At 44.9% G+C, this 19409-nt stretch overlaps 1 protein-coding gene across 8 annotated transcripts in view; it reads right to left on the bottom strand.

Moving 5' to 3' along the window:
- PIK3CB (phosphatidylinositol-4,5-bisphosphate 3-kinase catalytic subunit beta) overlaps nt 1-19409 on the bottom strand; it is a 91557-nt gene that overhangs the window by 56256 nt on the left and 15892 nt on the right. For 5 of the 8 annotated variants that reach the window (XM_048955579.1, XM_048955574.1, XM_048955583.1 and 2 more), the window contains one exon: nt 11902-12065. The gene's annotated coding sequence lies outside the window, so the exon portion shown is untranslated. Of the gene's footprint in view, nt 1-10501; nt 10620-11075; nt 11195-11901; nt 12066-12726; nt 13052-19409 lie in introns of those variants that run through there. The other 3 variants (XM_048955577.1, XM_048955580.1, XM_048955581.1) reach the window with 3 other exon arrangements.

Genomic DNA, 19409 nt, shown 5'->3' with positions numbered 1-19409 from the left:
AGTGTGCATACTTAATTTTACATAAATGAGAGCCCATTAGCAGAGTTAAATAATGAGGCTAAACAATGCATGTTTCAGTAGCTGATTGTTATGAAGCATTTTGTGAAGCTACTTCCCACTTTGCTCCCAATGCCAGCTTTAAGGGCTTTGTTCTTTATGACTAAAACTACCTCCAAAGAGTGGATTGCAGCAGATTCTGAACTAACACAGCACAATCAAATTAAATGTACTTCAAAGACATCCTGCAGCAGTCCAACCTGCTGCTTAATTCCATATATTACCCCATGATATATATCAACAGTGATTATTTCACCACTAACATATGCAGTATTACCTGAACTAAAAGTCATCACTAACAATACTCGTTGTGATGAAGGAGGAAAAGCTCCAACATGTAACAAATGCATTTTACCTTCAGCTACCTCCAGCACTCAAAAGCAAATCTACAAAGCTCTAGTGATTAATGAAATGCTCTGTGTTTCCATTTGCTCTTGATCCTCGCTCGCTTCTTTCAGGTAGAGAGACTCTGCCTGTCTCATACGCTGAGTCTCAATTACTCAGAGCACCCAAGGAGTTGCACATTACATGCCAGCATACACAGACTCGGTTCTCAGTGTACGTACAGAAATACTCCAAGAACCTCAGCTGTGCTACAGAACTGAGAGAGGAACCTGGGAGCAGGATGAGCAGGGGCTGAGTGAGGACAGCCATGTTCCTGTTCAGCACTGCTCACCAGCAAACCCACAGGCACTTAAATGAGATGGGGAGCACTGGCAGAACTGAACAGAAAACTGCAGCACGCCGGAATACAAGTTTCAGTTTCTGGCTTAGTTCTTCCATTTTCTCTGAGACTTGGAAATGATGGCAGCTTTATGATCCCCTTTTCCTTCTCTTCTTTATGAATGAATTTAAGATGGGTCCATACAGTGGCAATCAGTGAACAACCTACAACACGAAATGAATCTGAGAGTGACTATCACTTTTACAGGCTCTAATACAAACCTCTGCACTGCTATCTTTGTTTACAGCAGAATCTTTTATCTCTTCCATTATCTATGTTTTTGCAATGCAGGATATATTCACAGTCTGCCCCCAAAACCTATTTCCATAAAAGATCTAATCTCAATCAACTGCTACATCCATTCCCTAACACTAAGAGCATGTGACTACAAAAGACTTCTATGTCTTAGAGCTGACAAATAGAATCACCAATTTAGTTTAAAAAATAACAGAAGGTAACTCTGCCCCTCCCCTAATATTAATTAATGGGTCAGGTTTGTTCTGAAAGTTCTGAAGTACCAAACACAGGAAGAACACCACCACCAACATGCTGATACCTGGCTCTGCTCACAGGAGGTTGGTTGTTTCCTATTTTATTTCAGAAAAAGAAATCTAACAACTTGAGCATGAGGTTACATAGTAAGATATTATCAAAGGGCCACACATGTGAGAAGTCTAGAAGCAACTGAAGACCAAAACAACCCTTCTGTTATCAAGTCAACAGTTCAAACCTAGATTGGGTTCAGAAAGTCAGTTTTGAAAACAGTGATAATGTTTTCCACTGTTTGTAGCCATGTTACCAAAAATTACAAAATATTTGGTACAAAAAGAAGGCAGAAACCCTTTATTTTCATCAGTTGCAAGGCTCAGCACAGTAACATACTACACAGCATTTTTCAGATTCCTTCATTAATGAAGTTTCAGTAGGTCAAAGCATGACCTCTTCCTACAGACCTACTTCTCACCTCAGGAAAAGCATGGCCTTCAGTGCATGGCCTGTGCACCTGCACAGAGAGCTGAGCAGCTCCAACCCTGCGTGATGGAAACACTGGCACAGAGCAGAAGCACTCAGGGAATCCTTTGCAAAGAGTGTGACCTGCTTGGCTGGGCTCCACCACAGGTGAATTACAACTGTAGACAATGCTGGATAAACAGCACTAACCAGGTCAAGAACAAATCCTATATTCAATACAATCCAATTGCAAAGTAATTCCTGATGCTGAGATGAACCACAAAGAGCAAGGTGGAAAGAATAAAAGACAGCATTCTTAAATTTCTATATAACAGCTCCAAAACCACAAGGCTGATGAGGAGCCCGAGGAGGGCTGGACTGAAAGCAAGTGCTGAGAGCTGCTCCTACAGGCAAGGTGTGGAGGAGTATAATGGTTCCACTATAACAAAAATGGCACCACCACACTTGGTAACAAAAGCTTGCTCTTGTACGAGTCTTAAGAAAAGACCTGAACAACATTTCCCTTAACTCCTTTCCTTTCAAGTTCTCTCCTTTGACAAACCAGAAGGCAAACATGGAAGTCCCCCCATAACCCAGTCTTATTTCTCATAAGTACATCACAGGGAGCAAAGCACATCACAGCAAGCAGAAAATCACACAACACTTACACCATCTCATTTGCTGCTGCATCCCAAGAAATCTTTCTCGGGGTAAACCAAACCCGTTCATCACTAAACACAGAGGCATGGGCTCAAAGCATCAGGAACGCTCTGATTTCTGAAGACCACCCAGTTTTCAGGAAGACTGTAATAATATATGTACATCTCTTTATTATTCCACATACAAACAGGGTTAAAAAGTAGCGGAAGCATCAAGTGATGTTCCAGGTCAACAACGTCCATTAAATTAACAAAGCAGCATCGTAATATTTGGTTTATATTAGGTCTGGCTTTGAGACCCTTATTTCATTTCATTTTCACCACCCTGTAGAGTATTGGCCTTAAAGAAAAAAAAAAGAACCACCTTAAAAAGAATATAACAAAGGCACACTACAGTGATGCGCTGCAGTGAGAAACAAAGGCATAAATGCTTTGCCTTCCCACACCTCTACCTAGAAGTCCACTGGAAAAGGAATAATAGAGGAAATGAATATAAATACAGGCGGGGTCATCAGTCACATTTCTTTTCCCTTTACAACAGTATAGTAAATATTCTATCTTCTAATATCATGTTTTAAAAAGACTCCAGCTGCTGTACTACAGTCTGCATAGACCTCCTTTTTACAAATAATTCCTCCTGTAAAAAATATTATTTTAATACAAGGGAGATTTTCTTTCACCAAAGGCATTTCCATGGAGTGCAGGCAAAGTCAGGCTGTGCATCAGCTGGCACAGCTCATCGTATGGGGTGACGTACATGTGGTTGTTTTTTTCTAACTGAGGCCACATAAAAATACATCTACAGCTTTTCCATTGTAATTCAAAGCACATAATGTTTCTTTGCTATACATCTCAACTGCCTTAGCAGCAGCAAAGTAATTTTCAATTAGCTGTTTGCATTCATCTTGTAGTAGCACCTCCAGTGCTTCAAGGTCCGTGATTGCAGATAATACCTATCTTCAAGGACGTAAATGCAATAAAACTTTATTAAGCAAAGACACCAAAGAAAGAGAAGAAACAGCCCCATCCCCAATGCCCTGATGAGAACACACAGCGATAACTGAACTTCTCCAAGATCCAGCAGCAGCCGTGTGACACACTTAGAAACAGAACCTAATTATGGCAGGTCCCCAGCCAGTGCTTTACCCACAGCATTTCTCACCCAGGAGAATTAACATGGAAGCTTCAACATTAAACAAAATGGAGTAAAGGAAAAATTACAGAGACTGAAGTTCTTTATTTAAAAAGCAGAAAGAGATATGGAGTTCTGTCACTTTACGGCAAAGAGCAACTTTGTCATTTTATGGTGGATATGACTTCAAATTCAGTGTTTTTGCAGTAACAGAAAATATGAAAGCACCCAATACGTGGATTCAATTTCAAAAGCTACACAGCTGATGTAGATCTGGATAAAACTATTACAAATTCAGATGAGGAATGATAAGGGAAAGGCCTGATTGTGGTCTTAACATGACATCTAGTTTTGTTTACACATTCCTGTAAATGTTGGTTTTCATTAAGAACTCATTCCTGTCAAATGATGGAATCGCAGGGGCTGGAAGGGACCTCTAGAGATCATCGAGTCCAACCCCCTGCTACAGCAGGTACTCTACAGGGAGGCTAAACCAGACCATGCAGCTTGGCCTCCTGTTGGGTCCTGAACATCTCCAGCTCAGGAGACTCCACATCCTCTCCAGGCAACCTGTTCCAGTGCTCCACTGCAACAGTTTGCCTTACTGTAAAGAAGTTCTTCCGTAAAGAAGTTTTAGGCCATTGCTCTTATCCTCTCAGTACATACCACCGAGAAGAGCCTGGTCTCATCTATTTGCCTCTCACCTCCCTTTAGATATTTATAAACATGAATCAGATCCTATCTCAGTCTTCTTTTCCCCAGGCTGAACAGACCCAGGTCACCCTGTCTTTCATCAAATGGGAGATGCTGCAGGCCCTTCATCACGTTTGTGGCCCTCCACTAGTAGTCTTCCAGGAGATCCCCTCTGTGGCCACAAGGGCACACTGCTGGCTCATGGCCAACCTGTTTTCCACCAGGATCCCCAGGCCCTTCTCTGCAGAGCTGTTCTCCAGCAGGTCAGCCCCTGACCCTACTGATGTACACAAATACTCCTCCCCAGAGCAGGATTCTACCCTTGCTCTTGTTAAACCTCATCAGGTTCCTCCCTGTCCAGCCCTCCTATCTGTCCAGGTTTTGTTGAATGACAGCACAGCCTTCATGTGTGTCTACCACTTCTCCCAGCTTTATATCACCAGCAAACCTGCTGAGGGCGTTCTCTATCCCTCTATCCAAGTCACTAACAAAGATGTTGGATGAGATCAGACCCAGCACCGACCCCTGCACTGCTAATTACAAATAACCTTTTTTTGTGCAGTACCTGTCTGCTTTGCTTGGTGCTTGGCCTCTTCATACACAGCGCCCAAAGTAGAAACTACCATCAAAACAGAAAGAGGAAGTTGAAAAGGAAGTTCAGATAACGGCATGGGAAAAGCAGTGCACTAGACTTGAAATTTTAGGAGAGGTAGAAATCAGCCAAATAGTGGATTTTTATGTACTTGGATCAGCTGAACTCTAACAAGCTCTGCAGAATCACATTCAGTATTTAAAAACGGTACCCTGATACCTAAGGCAACAAGTCAGTAAAATACATATATTCTGTTATTGCTCAGATGAAGCACACAGATCATTATCTTCATCTTCGCAGAATTTTCAACTTTCCTATATCATCTGATTTAAACATAAAAAACATTTTTAATTGAAAAATGATTTTAGAATATGACTAACACTGTCAGGAGGCAGAACTCCTGAACTTCAGAAGCACAGGAAGCACAACTGGTCTATGATGAACACTAGGATGAACACTAGGATGAACACTAGGATGAACACTAGGATGAACACTAGGATGAACACTAGGATGAACACTAGGATGAACACTAGGATGAACACTAGGATGAACACTAGGATGAACACTAGGATGAACACTCACCACATTCCACACATTTCTTTTAAACCTATTTAGAAGTGGTATCCCCTTATCTTTAAATATCATTTGAAATTTTGTGATATTACCAAGTTTTATTTGAAACTGTATCAACAGAATAAAAATACGTGATGAAATGTCAGTTACATAGATGGAGGAGCCTATCAGTATAATAGAAAGTTGTGGGGGGTTTTAGTTATTATTTGGAATAAAATACAAAAGGACTTTTGTCAAAGGCACTCTGTGCCTCTGACAGGGATATTTCAAAGCAGCTGAACAATATCACCCTGCAAAGCACTGATCATCTCTTCTCACTTCTGTTGTTATAAACCAGAAAGTAAAGTTTCTTTTTTTTTTTTCTAGCAAGAACTTTGTGCCAAAGATTAATGTATCACTTGCTGCTGACGATCTGCCAAATGAAGGATGCCTTTTCTCACTCAAGTGGGTTCACAATTACTGCTCACCACCTTCCAGTCAGCACTTATCACACCAATTCCCAAATACACTCCTCAAGTACCTACCAGACAGCTCTCCTCCACACACAGACACGGTGCCCTTCACTCTGAAATCACTCCTAAGAGTATTTGAGCTTTGAACAGCTCTGCAGATGCTTCACCTCCTTACATCATGGCTCGGTCCCAACGTCAGGAGGGTGCACACGAGATTTGTGAAGCTCATATTCAAACCTGAATATGTCTGTCTATCACACTAAGTACTTCTCTGCCCAAGGACCCCTGCTTATGACTCAGCCAACCCTCCCTGCATGCCTTCCAGAGCATCCTGGAGAGAAACAGGTAAATTAGATGTCTCATGAAACCATCTGAGAGCAGTGCTGTGAGCCTCTGAAAATGTCAAGTCCATTTTAGAGAAAGCAGCTATTGCACTTTCGACACAAAAGCTTTGCTGTCCACCTGACAACTGATTGAATCACAGAATCACAGAATTGTAGGGGTTGGAAGGGACCTCCTGAGATCATTGAGTCCAACCCCCCCGCCAAAGCAGGTTCCCTACAGCAGGTCGCACAGGTCGGCATCCAGGCAGGTCTTGAACATCTCCAGAGAAGGAGACTCCACCACCTCCCTGGGCAGCCTGTTCCAGTGCTCCGTCACCTCACTGTAAAGAAGTTCTTGCGCATGTTTGTGAGGAACTTCCTATGCTCCAGTTTCCAGCCATTTCCCCTTGTCCTGTCTCCACTCACCACTGAAAAGAGTCCGGCCTCGCCATTCTGCCCCCCACACCTTAGATATTTATAGACCTGGATCAGGTCTCCTCTCAGTCTCCTTTTCTCAAGGCTGAACAGACCCAGTTCACCCAGCCTTTCCTCATAGCAGAGATGCTCCAGGCCCTTCACCATCTTTGTGGCCCTCCGCTGGACTCTTTCCAAGAGATCCCTGTCTTTTTTGTACTGGGGAGCCCAGAACTGGACGCAGTGCTCCAGATGAGGTCTTACCAGGGCAGAGTAGAGGGGGAGGATCACCTCCTTTGACCTGCTGGCCACGCTCTTTTTAATGCACCCCAGTAAGCCATTGGCCTTTTTGGCCACAAGGGCACAAAAACAAGCAGAAAACCAATTCCTACGTTTATTTCTGAAATACACCATTTCTGTTTACATATGCTCTCTGAATACTCAGACCAATGAAGGACCTTCAAAACGCACTGAAAAATGACAAACGCTTCATAACAATACTGCATAATAAAACCAAAGAGATGCTAATATTCTTATTAATTCCTATAACTGACAACATCCCTAAAAGCAGACGCTCTCACATCTTCCATAAATGTGTTTCTCCACCTCTACCACCCAGCTCAGCCCCCATGCACATGCCACCACTTCATCCAGCCTCAAGACCTGCATCACTGAACCCATCTCAGCATCCCCACACACTTTAACTCCAGTCAGTGCACGGGCTGGGGGCAAGGGGAGTACAGCAACAACCAAAGAAAGGCAAACGCTGAGGTCCCAGTGGACTCCTCAATAATTAATTTGGAATTGATGAAAATTTTTAAGATGTGGACAAAAACCTCTGTTTCCTACATTGGACACAAGAAGAAAGGGAACAAAAGCCTCAGAAGAACATTGGGAAAAGAAGTTCAGAATATTCACTCTAAAACTTTGGTGTATCCCAAAACTCCACTTCCAAAAGACAATAACATAAATGCACTTATTGCTTGTAAGACATATAAAAGGAAATCAGAAATCACAGGCTTCTCACCTCCACCTCTTAAAGTAAACTCATGCAATACGCCATCATATACAGACACAAAAATGGAATCCACAACACAAGTTCTTTCTCCATTATAGGACATATCCATACCATTCAGTCACAGTTTCTGCAGGCAAGTGTATTTATACAGCTATTCTGTGAGCAGTATTCATCATTCTTCAAGGCCCCTTGGGAAGTGCTCATTTTCAGAGGCAGATCCATTTCACCTATTTCTGTCTCACTCCACCCCTGCCCCAAGGCACCAGACCTCACTTGCTCAGAAGTTTCTGTTAACAATAAAAAAATAAATAAATGTGTAGAAGTAAAAAAATCTGGGATCATTTAGCAACTGAACTTCAGAAGTAGAACGGTTCAGCATTACAGCAACACGTAGACTAAATTGCACAAGCATAAAACTGGATGCTGCTATCTGTGATGGAATCTCTTTTAGGATGGCTTGATGCAGAATTCACAACACTTACGTAAAAAATTAGAGGAGTTAGTACTGCAAATCATACCAAGATATATGTAAGTAGAAGAAAACTTTTTGTAGTTCAGTTTCATGGAGAACATTAAAAACAACACTGCTTATCAAAAGCATGCTTTTCATAGTTCTGAAAGAAACTAAGTACTGAAGTTTATATCTTGTAAGTTTTGAATCAAGACAGTAATTACAGTACTCATTTTGACACTCTTTTCAAAGTAGATAAAGTATTTCCTTATATGTAGACTGTCTCAAAGTCAAAATAGTAACTTTGATTAATTCCAAACTTAAAAACAAACAACAAAGTTATCGCATCTGCCCCCAAACTTTTCAATAAACAAAGCAACTGAAAAACATTTGGGGCATTTTGCCTCAGCCAAAGCCACAAAGCAGAGGTAGCAGACACCTTACCAAGGACAGCCCTGTCTGTGTGCAGTCTCTGAGGCCACATCCTGCAGCACGCTGCAATGAAACTTGGGCTACCTACAGCTGCCAAACCAATAAACAGAGCAAACAAATCCATGGGAGGTGGTGCAACTGCTCCTATCTCACGCCTTGTCAGAGGAAGCTTTTTTGACATCGTCAGTTTCATTATTGTTTCTATTATCTCTGAAGCCACCAGGTAAATCCGATTATTCTGCTCACAACACACACAGCCTGTTTACTCACAGGGGCCTCGCCCTGCAACTGTAACGCACGTAAATGGAGGCTCATTCCTGAATGTACTTGCACCGAATATTCAGACATGAAGATTTACTCACGTGAAATCAACAGCCTGTAGAGCAGTTGGGTCAGTGCAGCACACAAAGCAGCAGACACCCCAGGCACTGCACAAACACAGATTCTCGGCCTCATAACTGCACAGTGCGACTGGTGGCAGCCCCGCCACACTGTTAGCCCGGACTGCGGGCACAGACCTTGTGTCACAAAGTAGAACTGTGCAACTACAGGTTTTTATTGTGAATTCTTAAAATTAATTTTTAAATCTGCTCTGCTTCTAATGTAAGTCAGTATTTGCCACAAGAGCTGACGTAGTTATCCCAGCAAAACACACTGCAGCCCTGTGAGGGCCATCAGCACCGCCACAAAACAAAGCTCAGTGCACTAACGCTGATATTTCTCTTCCCTCAGGATTCCAGGTCCTCACATTTGAGGCAAACAAAGATGCAGACTCTGACACTACAGGTATTAATGCTCTGGGCACATCAACATGAACACAAACACTCATTAACAAACAAGCTTTCCTATGTACCTGTACAAACGGCATTTACTTCAGGTTCTCTCTCTCCTGCATTGCGTTCACAAAAACTGCCAGTTGTGAAAAAGTTAACTGAGTAACTTGTGCTCTGCTGCTACCAAGCATAACAGGCCAGAAAACCCACCTAAAGCCTAAACAGCAACACAGACTCCACATAAAACAGAATGTCAAATGACAACAGCTCACCAACATGGGGCCACGTCCAGGTAGGCTGCCTGATGACAAGAGGCACAGAGCCCAGGGCAGTTTCCACATGCATCCCCAGACCCATGAAACGCAGCTAGCTGCCTGAGCCCTCTCTGGAACACATGGCGGCTGTCAGGCTGAGCAGCCAAGCACCAGCACGTACTTCCACCGCCAGCTGAAAGAAAAGCAGCTCATGTTTTTCCTGTCCCTGTCCAGCACATGGAGCATTCCATCAGCTTGCATTTTGATGGGACTTTTTAAAAAGTCACGTTTGCCAAACAGAGCATATTGCAGACACAGGCAGCATTACAGAAAATGTGCAACACTTTACACACACATTAAGTGTGAGCACTGCTTCCTAGAAAGAGAAAGGCATTAAAGCAGTGAGAAGAGGCACGATGCATTCCCTGTTTGCTACATCGCAGAAGTCAAAGAGATTATTTTTATTATTTTTTGTTCAGGAGCCATTCCTACACCAGAATCTGGAGTTCTGCCAAAGCTCCACAGACAATTGGGGAACCAGCAAACCTATGACATCAGATATTCCAGGGAAGTGAAACTTGACTTAACGGAAGTGATTTTTGTTACAGAAAAACAGATACTGACATAGGCACTAACAAAAGTATTTGAAGACCATACACGGTGGTGATTCTTTTTTAATAACTTGAAATAAGTCTATAATTGTAGCAGGAATCCCAGCTAAGCATGTTCCCAAGTCAACCCACAGGACAGTGCCCTCGATAGCTCTGAGATCTGCAATATGCACACACACCGAGGCCAAGAGAGGAGCTCTGAGCGCTGCCGCTCCGGCCCCTGCCCTCAGCTCACCACTGACATTTCCGGACCCAACGCTTCCCGGCAGCCCGGTCACCGATTCCATTCTAACGCACTGCTCCAACGCCTCGACACAACTGCTGAAATACATTATTTCTTCACGAGCGGCTCTTCCTAACGCCAAGACGAGCCTCACGAAGCCGGCTCTCACCTGGTCAGTAGCTCTGGAACCGCAGCTCTGGCCCCGCCCCGCCGCCTGAGGAGCGCAGCGCGGCGCGCCGTTGGCTTTGGCCGCGCTTTGCAGTTGCAGCGGAGCAGAACCCGTGAGCCCATCTGGGGACGAAAGCAGTCCGCCGAACCCCGAAGCTTTCCTCTCGCGGGGCCGTCCCGGCTCCGGCAGGAGGGTTCCTGCACCGCCACGCGCCGGACGGGTTCGCCGCACGCGGCCCCGCTCCGTGAGTTGCGCGACGGCAGCTCGAGCTCCGGCCCGGCCCGCCGCCCCGCTCCTCCTCGCGGCTCTCAGGGAGCGCAGCGCAACACGCGCCGCCCGGCGCCCCGAGCGGCGGGACGCTGCCGGGCCACTCGTTGCGGCTCCTGCCGCGCCGTCCCACCGCCGGAGCGAGGGCAGCGCCGCCCGCCCGGCTGAGCGACGGCCGTGTCGCAACGCGCCGCAGCCCGGAGGCGCCCCTTCCTGCGGGGCGGGGATGGACCGAAAGGGCCGGGGGAAAGCCGCCGCGCCGGCCCGGCCCCGCTCCGAACCCCGACCGGCGCTTCCCGGCACCCACCTGCTCGAGCGGCGGCCGGTCCCAGCCCCGGCCTCAGCCCCGGTCCCGGCCAGCGCGGCGACTCCGGCGCGAGCGGGGCCGGCTCCGTCCTCTCCCTCACGCCGCCTCCACGGGCGCCGGGTTACCTAGGCGATGGCTTCGCCCTCGGGCCCCGCCCCGCCCCCCGGCGCGAGCCGCCAACCGGGACGCAGCTTTCAATATCGACCCGCCGGCGGCGGCCAATCAGCAGGCGCGTCCCGCCCGGCCCGTGATCCCGTGAGGGCCGGAGTCGAGCCGCGCTGCTGGGGCCGAGCCGCTCTGCGAATTCGGCTCGGCCGCCTCCTTACGGAACCATTCCGTACGCGGCCGTGGGAAGGCGGCGGGATAAAGCTGGTCCCGCGTCGATGGAGTCCGTATGCAGCCCCACGGCCCGGCCCAGCGCTGCTGGGATAACCGCATCAGAATGGAACGTGGCAGAAACGGGCAGCTCCGGCTGCTTCCCACGCCGCCCGGCCGCGTGCCCGCAGCCACGCAGTTCATTTTCCAGTTACTCCAGTTTTCAAAACAGAGAGATGAATTTAATCCCTCATCGGCTCCACTTACCCACTGTGAGGGCGCTAAAAATTCATTACCTTGGGTCAGGAATCAGCCAGGAGAGGCTGCGTTGCCTGTTTCAAACAAACAGACCGACCACAACAGGTGGACCGGAATTCCAAGGGAAGGCAGTCACCTCCGCATTAACTTGGGAACGTTAATTTGGTGCTGTGTGGCACGAAAGGTGAGAGTGCAATACCACATCTAGGCAAACCTCAACAGAAGGCAGAAGTTACTGAGGAGCATTTCCTACCCGGTGCTGGCGCCTTCGCCGTCTGTCTGCAGTCTGTCTCAGTTAATGGTTCCTCTTCATGCCCTTCCCCGGCTCTCTTACAGCTGCCTGACTCTACCCGTGCTGTGTTGGAGCATCATGCTGCTGCCTCGTACTGCAGTGACTCCGTCTGACTTTCTTTCTTCCTGGAAAAAAAAAAAACAACAAACAGCAGATTTTAAGTGAATGTAACTGTTTCATCATCAGATAAGAGCATACAGAGACAATCTCATCCCTGTGGATCACATCCTATATAACTGAGCGGAGTTCAGCTCAGTGAGCTGCTTTGTGTAAAGATTACCTTGATACTGAAACACAGTTCCGAAAAACAAGGCACAAATGAAATCCAGTAGTGCAAGAAGCCCCAGATGTATCCCTTTTCAAACCAGTCTAATACTTGTGGGTTTGGCTCTAAGCATTCCAATAGTCTTGGCCTGGATACTCAGCCCTTGGCGCGCTGGTTGGCTTTGCTGATGACAAATGGTTTCATGTCTGACTATTCTTGGAAAAATTGGGACTTTTTTTTTTTTTTTTAAAGCTATTTATGCAAGATTTTGCAATATTACAGGATCTGGTACAGTCTTTGTAGAATAACACTATAAAGTGCAAATGAGAGTGATTTAGTAGAAGTAGCAGAGGGCTACAATCCAGAAATTTCATAGTATTCTCTACACTACCATTTTTTCAATTTAATAATGGCGCCTTGAATTGCCCATCGTGTATAAAGCTACAAGCACTTAGACACTGTTTTATATTATATACGCCTTCAGCTGCATCTATGAATAGAATTCAGGGAAATCCACTCACGGGGAGATTTCTGTAGGTTGGTGCTTCAGACTTCACATTTCTTTTTCATTCTGTGCTTTAATGCCTCAGAACTTCGTGGTGGGAGTGAAGCGATCTCAATCAGCAGTTACCAGCATATTTCAGATTACAGTCAATCAGCTAGCACTCTGCTTGTGTTCATGTCTGACAGGCAGCTGTTATGGGCAGTGCATGCAATATGGATAAAGAATTCGCCTGTAGCACCTTAAGTAAACATTTTTGTGCCCTACATGGCAGTGAAAGAAGCAGAAGTTTTAAATATCACTTAAATTTTCAATTTCCCTATTTTTAGATTCTCTTCCACCCCCCCACCCCTTTGCAAAACAACAAGTGCTCTATTATTCTGCCCCCCCAGGCTATTGTTACATATGTTCTCAGTATAACAAAAGGTTTTTGTCTAAAAAGGCTGTATCTGAGTCATGTCTTTACATGCAAAACAGCTGTACACCTAGGGCACATTCTTGGTCACTTGAAAATGTGTCATTTTCAGCATTCTGGTATACACTATTTTAGCCCTGTGTAACAGCCATGTTTAGAAAAAGGAACCAGTGCACACACTGTGCATCTGCAGACAGCTTACAGTAGCAGCAGCAGACCCAGGCAGAGGAGAGGAAATGTGCAAAAGATTTTTGGCCTAAAGCAGAAAAAACTTCTCTGGAGAGAGAGAGAAAGGGAAAAAAAAAAGAAAAAGAAAAAGAAAAAGCATCTTAGTAAATCTAAAGGACAGTGATCCAAAATGCAGCTGAGTACTGGACAGGAGACACTTAGAAATCATTTACCACAACTTTAATGCTGGTACTGGTGGCAACTTGCTGATGTCCCCTTTGTGATACAACACAACATCCACAAACCTATCAGCCTTGATAAGTTAATGCACAGAACTTCTTGTGGTGAACAGATTTAGGTCAGAAGTTAGCAGGAAGTTCTTCACTGTGAGGGCAGTGAGGTCTTGGCATAGGCTGCCCAGAGAAGCTGTGGATGCCCATCTGGAGAGGTGTCCAAGGCCAGGTTGGATAGGGCCCTGGCAGCCTGGCCAGGTGGGTGGTATCGTATCCCTGTCGTGTCAGGGGGTTGGAAGTGGAAGGGCTTTATGTTGCTTTCCAACCCGTGCCATTCTGTGATTCTGTGATTGTACGATAATGGCTGTGGTGAAGAACTCTGCCTTGCTCAGTTCTGGAAGCAGAACACTCCCTCAGAAGGTGTTCTGTGTACCAGGACTGTACCCACGTGTGCTTCTACAATAAGCTGCTCTTTGTTTCTCACACTGACTCTGGTGGAGAGGGAGACAACAGCAAATAATGGACTGAGTGACATTCGGTACCAGACTGCAAATGCAGATGTCAGACAAAACGGATGCTGAATTTGGCTGATGAAGCTACAGCCTGCAGTAACACCAAGCAGCTTTTAACAGTGTTTTGCTAAACAGTTATTTAACACATATAAACTTCAGTGGAAAGTTCTCCAAGAACCTACAGCAGGCATACAGGAGCCCGAGAGGCAAGCTGTTATCTGAACAGGGCCCCACACAGCCAGCGGCAGTGGTAGCTGCACACTCATCCTTGCACTTCCTTGTTCTGTGCCTTTACTGAATGCAGTGCTTGAGGCCCTTCATTTTAAATCTGTAAACCTAACTTAAATGACCCAAAGCCACTAGAAATAGAAGGCCTCTTCCTTGTCCTCCTGACCTTTCCTGACCGCTGTAACACATCAGCAGTACAAGCAGTCAGCTGATGTACCCTTAAGGGAGACAGAGCCCTGCTGTCACTGAGTGGGCTCAGCTCCTTCCCTTTTTCCCCTGTGATGCAGACTGACTGAGCTGTCACACAGGGGTGGCTGCAACCAGAGAGCAGCCTGAGCGCCCAGAGCTGCCCGCAGCCTGCCCACCAGCACAGCCCGCCCTCCCATGGGCACTGCCATCTCTCTTGGGATCCCTGGGTCTGGGCCATGACCTAGGGGACTAGAATCCGTCTGACTGAGGCTGTGAGTGCATCAGTATGAGCTGGGAGCCAAACCCCAGTATCCCATCCTGTACATCCACAGCAGTAGGCACACACTGCCATATTGCTTCAAATCACAAACGCCACAATTAGAAGTTTTGGGGTAGACACTCTTACATGGTGGCATTTTTGATCAATTTATTCCAATTCTATGCTAACCTTGTTGTAATAAAGCAATATTTTTCCTATGATTTTTCTGTACAGAAACTGGTTGAACATGCCGTAGTCACTGGTTGCATACTACAACATTTGTGAGTAGTCGCTTATTTTCTGCTCCTGCTCATGACAGATGGGTTTCTGGGTATGGACACACTGCACAAGAGAGCTTATTCATCAGGCAGGTGGATGTCCATGTTGTAACAGACAGCAAAGACCGAAAGCACTTGGTCAGAGTAAGCAAGGCCTTCACAAAGAGCAACACCATCCTGACACAGCAGTCTGACTTTGCTGCTATGCTCTCCTTTTATATATAAACATTTCTACATACTTTTTCAGCTTTACCAATTTCCTAACACACCCATACAACACAATCTTTCATTAAAGCATCTTGAATAAACAGTGCCTAATAGAGCCCAGACTTGTGTCTCCACATAACCTCACACATCGCACAGACAAGTCTCCCCCAGCTGCTTCTCACCTGCCCACTGTGTGGGTCTGAACTCATACCCAATATTAGCAATTTTTTGTCATGAAAAAGAGCACTGAATTGCTAGAACTTTTTAGATGAGACAATGAGTTCCCTTGTGTTATTTCTACTGACTTTTCTAATCAAATATAAAGATCCCGTGACACATTTTGGCAAAAAGTAGGGCACAGACAGCTTATTTATTCTCTTACTAAAAATAGGCTTCAAAGTCCAGCAGGTTTTAATGCATTAGATAGCACTTTAAGTGTAATAGCTGCCACACCTGTCCTGATGTATATGACCGGTTACGTTCATCTTTGCAACATGTTAATTACAAAAATCAACCATCAGGTTTCACAATTACCTTAGAAGTTGCTGAAATGCTTACTGGGATTAGACTGTCCAACAACTGAAAAGGCAATAAAATAGCTCCTTACCCTTACAGGAGGAGCTTCTGACACCCTTCCAAGCACTGCACAGCATGTTTCACATCCTCGGGTTAATGGTATATTACTGTTCTCAGCCAAAGGCAAAAACTAGGGAAGAAATTAATTACGGGAACTGCAACAGAAATGGTTTAAAGAAACTTATCTGCCTCCTCCCTTCACTTATTTATTTTCTGGCTGGCCTTTTTGTTAAGGATGTTCTGATAACAGAACAGATGTTACAACTGTGAAAAGAAATAGAGTAATAGTGATCAGGAGTATTACTGAGACTATCACACTTTGTAATGAGTGTGGATGGCTATGGAATGTACGAAGGTAGACTTATTTCTCAATTCAGCCTTGCAGAAGTCTTTGAACTGCTGTTCTGTCAAGCCTGCTTAGAGAAGTTCACTGTCCAGTCACTTACGTCAGTGCTGTAAGTCAGGGTTAACAAAACTTCATTTTGCGTATAACTGTCATAAGAGAGAACAATCTTTAGCCCTGACATGACACCAACGTGGTTGCCCTTTGAGTCAAACCCATTTACTGACCTGCAGCACAGAATGAACATCACTTCTGAATTTGGTCATATGCCATTTACAAATCATGAAAAACTTGCTCAGAAACAAATCTTCCTTTATCTCCCATGAGTTATGTGCCATGCATAAATCAAAGAAAGAAATGAACACAAACGTGTTATATTACTGCTCCCAGAGAGCACAGGTACTGCATTAACAGTTTGGTAACCCACAGAAAAACAGGACCACTTCTATACCACTGATGATTACACACTATTAGAAAGCTAGTACAGCTGTATGACAAGTATTACATCCAACATCATTCCTCTAAAAACATCTGTTCCTAGCATATAGGCTTATTTTAAGCCTTTACTTAAAATCTCAGATGTGTGCTTCTTCCCACTTGTGAACATGTTATCATTTTAAAAGTAGAAACTTGTAAGTGGTATTAAAAGTGCTAACAAAATACATATAACTACCAGCTAAGCATTCAAACAGTCTTGGTGAATTTCTTATTAACAATGCCTCAAATGTCCATGAAGCTCTCTAACACTAATTCACAAGCATCTATTCATATCAGTGTTTCTTTTGTTATAAAACTGTTCTTCAACAGTAGGATCAGTGCGAAGATTTACGAAGACATCCTGAAATCAGTGAGAACCGGGCACATGTAACACTGCTGGAACAAACAAACACTTTCATCTCACAGTTCTGTTAATGCAGCTTCTCGTGATCACAAGCCATGAGCCCTGCCCTCAGTAACAACCGCATCTGATGCATTTCAGAACAGCGCCCGCACTGCGGGATTAACGTGCGCCGCACAGACGATGCCAAAGAGGTGCTGGGAACACTCCTCCGTTCCAGCACACAGTTTGCAGCAACACTCCATGCAAACTTTGGTGGTCAGACAGTCCAGGCAGCCTGAATCAGGAAGACTCCTGTTATTTCTTGGAATGACATTTCAGACAGTATCTTGGGGCTACATAAGCATCTGGTCCCGAGCAGCCAATGTTACTAAATCTGGCTAGATGCCATCAAAAAAAAAAAACATTGCAGCATAAGTATATTATTGTAACTTCTTAAACTTACAAATTAAGCCTGCCTCAGTGTTTCCAGACTCCATGCCTGCGTTAAAACTCTTTACACAACCTGTTTCCAGGTGCTGGTGAACCAAATCGAAGTACGCGCCTCTTTCACCCACTCTGTCTGGCAATCTATCACAACAAGTCTGAAAGCTTCGCTGCTATGAATCACACCCTGTCGGATTAAATAACTATGCAAATGATGCCAATTCTCTATTTATCACAGCTTTGTCTGTGAAACAAATCAGACAGCAGGTGAATCATGAAACTTCTGTTTGGATGCCAAGTAAACACAGAGGCAAGCAGAGGGGTGTTGGCCTAACTTCATGCTTTGCAATCTATTTCCTACCCTCTTCTCCTGTATCACGGTGACATTGCTAACATGAGCAGAGAACCATCCTTGCCTCTTTGTCAGCACAGCCCATTTGGCTGCAGTTCAGGAAGTCCTTTGGGCACATCAGGAGATGGAAGCACGCGCTGAAGCGGCTTTCTCAGGAGGGCACTTGCTGTATAAGCCTCTGATTGGGAAGGTGGAGTTTCATTTCCAAGAAGAAAACCACATCCATTTAAGAACCTCCACCATTTATTGCACAGCTCTCTTCTGCTTGGAAGGGGATCACTAAAGGCTTTTTTTTTTTTTTTTTTTTTTTAAATCCAGCTCTACAGTGAGGCCATACCGATGGGATATCACTGCCTGGAGATGGGCTGTAGCCTTCTGGATAAGGTTAGGTCACCTTTGCAAGAGAGCACATTCCAGTAGTTCATAAAAATGTGTTAGAAGAGCTTTTTATTTTTATTCCTGGAATGCATCTCTTTGCCAAAAAAAGGTAGTTATGTTCGGGAAAATATTCCACGGGGAGCAAACATTCTTCTGCAAAGCCATTCCTCCCTGCTCCACCCTGGCTGACATTGCACAAGCTGAATAATGCATGTCAAGGCATTAAGTAACATGTAAACATTTCCAGTAAGTGTTCCTGCTGCAGATCTTGGCTTAACTGGTATTGCTTCCCTCTATGATAGTGGAAAGTCCTCTGTTCTTCTGCACCTAAAGTTTAATATTAATGGAGCATTTCTTAACAATCACTGACTACTAGCATCTTCCTTCCTATCTCCCAGTATAGATTTTAAAAGCCTTATCAAATAAAGCCTTCCTCAGGAAAGGATATCTCTGGTGGCCTCACAGCCTAAGCAATGAAGCATCATGGCATCCCACTACACTGTAGTTCTGGTAATAGGGTTAAGGACAAGTTCTAGTCACAGGTATGCCAGGCTCTTCCCATAGTGGTGAAGATGTTTTACATGAACCTCTGCCTCTTCATCACAAACTGTCTGCTCATTATCTGTCCTCCCATGCTCCCAATTTCAAGCCTATGTATTTTCACATATTGTTTTTCCCAGGGAGTGAGAGCACAGTGTTGGGAAGCCACAGTCCTTTTCAGACTGGTGGAGGAAATCCCCTTGGAATTTAGTACTGCTTCAGGCATGCATGCTGTTTGCACAGCATACACCAGTAATTCCTCCTCCCTTACTATCTTTGACACTTCACAACAGTGGCAAATGTGGTTCTGCACAAACTAACCCAAAGGGGATGTGCTTCCAAACAAAAAACATACAGAAGCTAGGACATCACTTGGATGAAGACAGGCTTTTGAATCACCTCAAGGAGACTGAAAACCACTATGCCCAACAGAAAACTGCCCAACAAAATGTCTGGGATTTTCCATTGGAATTTGTGCTTTCCCAAAGGGCTTTCTGTAGGAGAGACTGCCCTAGGGTCAAGTGTCTGAGGAACTCCCAGTAAACAACACTAAATTCCACTCTGAAAAGTGCTTGAGCAAAAACTTCACCTTCATACCCAACAGCTCTGTTAAAAATCATGTCTTTCCTATAACATTTTTTAGGTATAAATTATTTATTTTGATGTCTCTTAGCTGCACAGGGCTGAGAGCGGTTGCAGGTGAGCTGGCTCGTTCTCCCCTGCATTAATGAATCATTTCACTGGCAGTCAACCTCACGGC

This window comes from Lagopus muta, chromosome 9 (genome assembly GCF_023343835.1).
Source record: "Lagopus muta isolate bLagMut1 chromosome 9, bLagMut1 primary, whole genome shotgun sequence".
In the NCBI taxonomy this organism is placed as follows: domain Eukaryota; kingdom Metazoa; phylum Chordata; class Aves; order Galliformes; family Phasianidae; genus Lagopus; species Lagopus muta.
Note: the sequence above shows the minus strand (reverse complement) of the source record. Positions and strands in the feature narration are given on the sequence as shown.